The sequence below is a fragment of the Dipodomys ordii genome, unplaced genomic scaffold, assembly GCF_000151885.1.
Source record: "Dipodomys ordii isolate 6190 unplaced genomic scaffold, Dord_2.0 Scaffold117, whole genome shotgun sequence".
NCBI classification, from domain to species: Eukaryota; Metazoa; Chordata; class Mammalia; order Rodentia; family Heteromyidae; genus Dipodomys; species Dipodomys ordii.
Genome location: NW_012267333.1, coordinates 1,632,658 through 1,639,451, shown reverse-complemented (window position 1 = coordinate 1,639,451; position 6,794 = coordinate 1,632,658). Strand labels below are relative to the sequence as shown.

The 6,794-nt window shown below is 49.9% G+C and overlaps 2 long non-coding RNA genes across 3 annotated transcripts in view; both read right to left on the bottom strand.

Moving 5' to 3' along the window:
- Positions 1-2,422, bottom strand: part of LOC105995477 — a 39,592-nt gene extending 37,170 nt beyond the window's left edge. Inside the window, exon 1 of the long non-coding RNA XR_001175570.1 lies at positions 2,364-2,422. This is a non-coding gene — a long non-coding RNA (uncharacterized LOC105995477). The remainder of the gene's footprint in view (positions 1-2,363) is intronic.
- An 849-nt stretch (positions 2,423-3,271) lies between these two features.
- Positions 3,272-6,131, bottom strand: LOC105995419. 2 transcript variants are annotated; one of them, XR_001175568.1, is made up of 3 exons: positions 6,093-6,131; positions 3,583-3,785; positions 3,272-3,426 (listed from the first exon to the last, which is right to left on the bottom strand). It is a non-coding gene; the product is annotated as an uncharacterized LOC105995419 (long non-coding RNA). The 2 variants fall into 2 exon arrangements; XR_001175567.1 differs by lacking the exon at positions 6,093-6,131 and adding an exon at positions 6,059-6,091.
- Between the last annotated feature and the right edge of the window lie 663 nt (positions 6,132-6,794).

Genomic DNA, 6,794 nt, shown 5'->3' with positions numbered 1-6,794 from the left:
TTTTGGACATGACAACTTGTACTTCTCATTGTTGCAACAGGTCCACCTGTATCTTTAAACAACTGGTTTTTCCCCATCTCCTCCTCAAGTTATACTGACATCAAATATAGTAGAGCGTGGCTTTGTAGCCCTAGCTGGGTTCCAACTCACAGACCTCCCAGCCTCAGCCTCCAGGATGCAAAGATTACAGGACACCTATCCTAATCCAATTCTTACTAATGGCTTTCAGTATTTAAAGCTGTCATAACATTGTCTTTTAAGCTATTTTATCTATCTATTTATTTATTTATTTTATTTTGTCAGTTGTGGGCCTTGAACTATGGGCCTGGGTACTGTCTCTGAGCTCTTCAGCTCAAGGCTAGAGCTCTGCCACTTGAGCCATAGCGCTACTTCCGGCTTTTTCTGCTTACGTGGTGCTGAGGAATTGAACCCAGGGCCTCAGGCATGCAAGGCAAGCATCTACCACTGAGCCACCTTCCCAGCCCCTATTAAGCTATTTTTTGTTAGTATATTCATTACACAAAATAACAGGTTTCATTATAAGTTGTCATAATCCAAATAGTTATATTTGTAGGAAACAAAAGCTTTTTTTTTTCCTTGTGCCCATCCTGGGGCTTGAACTCATGGCCTGGGTGCTGTCCTTGAGCTTGTTTGCTGAAGGTTAGCCTTCTACCACATGAGCCACAGCTCTACCTTCAGCTTTTTGGTAGTTGATTGAAGATAAGAGACTCATGGACCTTCCTGCCCAGGCTGGCTCTGAACTATGATCCTCAGATCTCAGCCTCTTGAATAGCTAAGATTACAGGCACAAGCCTGGCTAGAACAAAGGGGTTTTTTTTGTTTTGTTTTGTTTTTGTTTTTGTTGGTTGTGTAGCCTGAACTCTGGGCCTGGGCGCTGTCCTTCAGCTCTTCAGCTCAAGGCTGGCCCTAGCACTCTACGACTTGAACTACAGCACCACTTCTGGCTTTTACTGCTTACACAGTGCTGAGGAATCAAATCCAGGGCCTCATGCATGCAACTAAGTCAACTTCCCAGCCCAAGATGACTGCACAAAGATCGTTATCACGAAGTTATGTTTAATCACACACACAAAAAGAATAAACAACACACTGTCAGATAATAAGGACTGAATACAGGACTATGAACCACTAGAGAGAGTGTGCAGAGGGCTAGCTGGCCGGTTCAAGGATCCCCACACCCAGGGCCTCTGTGGAAAATGCTGGAACAGGCCTAAGCTGGCTCACTCTCCTACTGGGGGTGCACAAGAGTTTATAAGCACTCACATCATTATCATGGAAACTTCTAGAAGCCCCAAGATGCAGGAAGATGGTGAGTTTCAGAAAGGGGAAATGACCCACCTCAGAATAAAGCCAGCCTCTAGACAGATCCCCTATATCCTATCCTCCGGGCCCTGAAACCAACCACTGGAAGCCAACAGTGAAGGTGTGGAATGGGGCTGGGCTGCCATAGGGATCCATCTCCAAGTCTCCCCGGCTCCGCAGTGAGGAATTGAGGTACATAGGGTCCCCACAGATGGGTGGGACTGGTATTGTCTGAAAGGAGGCAGTGTGAAAGCCTCCCCCCTGCCCGCCCCACCACACAGACACACAAACACACACAGACACACAGACACACACACACACACACACGTCTCACGATCTCCTTCCTGCCCGCAGCTCAGGAACAGTGCACACCTCACAGTGAGCAACCTCACAGAGCCCTGTCCACACCACTGGGAGCCTCTATTCTCAGCTCTCCCCACAGACGACCCCCGCACCTCTGATACACACTAGACCAAACCCCCACTTCTCACACAGCTATTCCCCACCCCAGCCACCCCCAGCCTGCCACCCTCCACCCCTGTCAGAAGCCAGGGTTCTGGAATAACGCTGCTACTTGGAGACCTGCATTCTCCCACACACACACCCCATTTCACAGATGAGCCAGCTGAGACCCCAGACCACACAGCACTGGCCCTCGGTCAACTCAAATGCAGGGGTGGCAGGCCCAGGGCCCTTCCCCCACACAGCCCACCAGCTGTTTTCCCTCCTCCCCCTCCCCCATCCACACTCAGAGACCCTCAAGCAGAGACAGGGTTTCAGGGATTTCCAGTCACTTGGTCATTCAGCAAACAAGTACTGTCTAAGCACTGCCTCCTCCGGCCACCAGAGCACCCTGCCATCTGCGGGAACCATCCCACAGATCCACTCAACAAACACCCACATTCCTTCTAAGCACCCTCCTCCCTCCCCTCCTGCGGCCCCTCCCCCTCTCCCCATCCCCAGTGACCCTGGGCTCTGGTGATGTCTCTTGGGACTCCCCCCCCTGAGAGTCCAGAAGCTCGCTTTCCTCCCGTGGTTACCTGATGTGGCCAGAGCCGCCGTGGCAGGTGTCTGTGTCTCCTGGCAGAGGCCACAGAGGTTCTGACATCACTGGCCCAGGGGGCGCGCTGACCCCTCCCCCCCCTTGGGCCTCCACCCTGTTGGGCTGCATGGAAAACCCAGCCTGGCTCAGCTGACTTCCTCTTGTGTCATGGAAAGTGTGGTGGCAGGGACAGGAAACTCACCAGGGATCTAGGGTCTGAGTGGGGACAGGGCCTGGGGGAGGGGAGTCAGTGGAGGAGGGGAGACAGGGTGCAGGGGGCACTGGACAGAGGCAGAGGCAGGGCCCCACCACTCAGAGCTACCCGGCCAGCCTACTTTCAATTTTCTTGTTTCTTTTTTGTGCCCATCCTGGGTCCTGAACTCAGAGCTTGAGCAGAACTTAAGCACTGCCCCTGAGCGTTTTTACTCAAAGCTAGTTAGTATTCTACCACTTATGCCACAGTTCTACTTCCAGCTTTTGGGTAGATCATTGGAAACAAGCGTCTCATGGACTTTTCCTACCCAACTTGGCTTTGAACCAATATCCTCAGATCTCAGCCTCCTGAGAAGCTAGAATTACAGGTGGGAGCCACCAGCACCTAAATGGATTTTCTTTTCTTTGAAATGCTTTTATTGTTATTATAAAGGTGATGTACAGTGGTCTGGTTACAGTGACCCTTCCCTTATTCTCTCCCTTTTTTCCCTCCCATTCCCACCCACAAGCTGTATAGTTCATTTTCAACATAGTGTCCAGTGAGTACCACTGCTGCGTTTGTTCACCCTTTGTTCCTCTCAATTTTCTTTTTTCCTTTTCTTTTTTTGTGCTGGCACTGGGGCTTGAACTCGGATCCTGCACACTGTCTCAGCTTTTTCACTCAAGCTGGTGCTTTACCACTTGAGCCACGGCTCTACTTCCAGCTTTTTGGTGGTGAATTGGAGATAAATGGTCTCTTGGACTTTTCTTGGACTGGCTTCAAACGAATATCCTCAATCTCAGTCTGATGAGAAGCTAGAATCACGGAGGTGCCATTGCCGCCCAGCTTACTTTCAATTTTCCAAAGACTGAAAAAAGAAATCAAACACAAGAAAGTAGAAATCGTACCCTTGGGCAGGATAGACTCGAAAGTTAACATTTTTCGTTTGCTCTCTGCTCTAGATAAAGAGGAGAGGGGAAAGAGGGAGAACACTGCGGGTTTAAGTCTGGAGCCAGTCTGTTACCTTCAGAGACTCGATCTTTCCATCTGTGAAATGGGACGCTGCCCCCACTTCCTGTGGCTGAGGAGACTGAAGTCGGTGAGGAGATGCCTGGGGTTCAGATGGTGCTTAAGGAAATCGCCCTCTCCCTTTGGGGCTACTGCTATGCGAGCTGGATGTGGGCACTGGAGGTAATATACAGCCCGTGGGCCCAATAAACACCAAACCTGAAAGATGTGAAGAAGAAAAAAAAGTCACCCAGTCAGGTCCCCAGAGGGAAGGCAGGATAAAGATGTCTCTCCAGGATCAAAGGACCTTAGGAAGGCAGATGTGAGCAGGAGCAAGGAACAGCTCCCATGGGGCCAATACCACCGTGGAGGGAGGGGGCACCCCCAATCCTGTCCCAGTAGGTGTGATACCTAGGGCCACCGCCATGAGAGCCCTCATTTCTCTGTCTGAGGAGAAATGGGCTCCAGCACCTGGAAACCCTCCAGGCCCTGAGGCAGCAGAAAGTAACGTGGGAGCATTGCATGCTGGGAAGCAGAGCTGAGTAGATAGGTTGCTATGGCAACCTCACCATCCAGGAGGGAGAAGCACAGAGGGTCCCTGCTGTTGGGGGCTTAGAGTCCACACTCCCACCCTTATCCTCAAACACTGATGTCCTGGGCACACTCCACACCTGCTTAGGATAGCCCAGAGAACAAAGTGAGGAAGGAACTGGACCAGCCCAGGCAGGAGACTGGAGCCCTGCTCCTGCCCCAGGCCCCACTCACCCTGCAGAGTCCCAGAGACCCTCTACTCAGCAGGCCAGAGGGAGATTCCTGCCCCTCCAAGAGCCAGATGCACCTAGAGATCACACACACATACACCCCAACATGAAGATCACATGTACACAACCACATGAAGATCTCTCTAACACACACAAACACACACACACTTCAACATGAAGATTACACACACATCCACTGCAACACAAAGATCACATGCATACATTCACCTGGAGGTCTCTCTAACATATACACACTCCAATATGAAGATCACACACGTACATATCCATCCTGACATGAAAATCACATGCACAAATGGAGATCTCCCTAACACACACACACAAACACACACACACCAACATGAGAATCACACACACATCCATCCCAACACACAGATCACATGCACACATCCACATGGTGATCTCTCTAACACACACACTCCAACGTGAAGATCACACACAATGTGGAGACTGCCCATAACACAAAGGTCACACACAACACAGAAACCACGTGCAACACGGAGATCACATACAATAGTGCAACACGGAGATCACATACAACATGGAGCTCGCATACAGGGAGGCCACACATGCTAACATGAAGGTGGCACACACAGGAAAGTCAGCCGAATTATCCATTGCAGCAGTGAGAGAATCCAGGCGAGACACAAAGTGTAGTGAAAGTGACAGGAACATTACTAAGGAAGGAACAGCCTTTTGACATACAGAAAGCTGGTTGTGTCCAGGGGGTGAAGTACAGCATTAAGTACCAGGCATTACGTTCTTCCTGGGCTTGCCTGTGGGAAATTCGGGGGTCACTGAGACCACAGGGAAGCTAGCTAGCATGTCAGGGGTTGGGAGTTTACAGAAAGAGAGAGAACAACCCCTAGGCTCTGATTTATGGGCCTGGATCTTTGTTTTGGCAAGTTAAGTCTATCTTTCCAGACACTGCGTGTGGTTAAGCCACCTGTAGGCTGGAGAGCCTTTTCTTAACCATTAGGTGGCTAGAAAACTCCCAACCATCTTCCAACAATTTGCTGGATACTTTCTTCCTACAGTTAGTCCAGTCACCGGTGAGGGGGGAGAATCGAATTACAATGTTTTTCCCTTAGATGTCTTGTGATGACATCTTCTTCATCCCTCATGGCAAACAGCTCCCTGAGCATGTGGAGATAGCAATCACATGTGTGCTAGTATGTGGAGATCACGTATACACACACGCACACGCACACACACACACGTGTGTGTGCAAAAATCCAAGCTTTCAGAGAGGACCACCCTGAACTCACTGGTCAAGACCAGCCATGGGAGTTCACCTTATACTTCTACCCTCAGGACTACCAAAGGGTGGTGGGCTACTGCTGGGCCCCTGGCCCAAGCTCACAGACCCTGATTAGTTATTGCTGTTGTTGTTTTACTTTATTGTTACTGTAAAGGTGATGTACAGAGAGATTACAATTACACAAGTCAGGTAATGAGTACATTTCCTTTCATACAGTATCATCCCTTTCCTCACTCTCTCCCAGTCCCTCCCTCCCATCTCCACCCACGATTTGTGCAGTTCACTTTCACCAGGGTCCAGTGAGCTCCACTGCTGCACTTCTTCACCCCGGTTCCCTCGAGTTCTGTGCCCACACACACACACACACACACACACCCTCCCAAAGACAGACAAATGAACAAACCGAACAGAAAGAAAAGAAAACACGAAGAACAAAAAAAGAGACCTCTTACCCAGGTGCTGGTGGCTCACGCCTGTAAATCCTACCTACTCAAGAAGCTGAGATCTGAGGATCGCTGTTCAAAGCCAGCTCAGGCAGGAAAGTCTGTGAAACTCTGCTGTGGCTCAAGTGGTAGAGTGCTCGCCTTAAGCTGAAGAGCTGAGGAACTGCACCTAGGCCCAGAGTTCAAGCCCCACAACTGACAAAAAAAAAAAAGAGAGAGACTCTTGCTTTCCATATCTTGGAGTTTTTATGTGTGTGTGTATGTATATGTATATGTATATATATATATATATACATGTATATATATATAATTTTATATAAAGAATCCTGCTTAGTTTTTACTCCACATTGAACCTGCAGCAAGAAGTGGTATTATAGCTGGTGCTAGTGGCTCATGCCTATAATCCCAGCAACTCAGGAGGCTAAAGTCTAAAGATCACAGTTCAAAGCCAGCCTGGACAGGAAAGGCCATGAGACTCTTATCTCCAATGAACCACCAGAAGACTGAAAGTGGAGCTGTGGCTCAAAGTGGTAGAGCGATAGCCTTGAGTAAAAAAACAGCTCAGGGACAGCACCCAGGCCCTGAGTTCAAGCCCCATTACTGTGAGGAGGAGGAGGAGGAAGAGGAGGAGGAGGAGGAGGAGGAAGCAGCAGCAGCAGCGGTGGTGGTGGTGGATCGTGTCTCCTCTTTTCTCCCCTTGCCCCCCCCAGCCCAGCTCGGAGCCCTTTGGACGGCTGGGACCCCA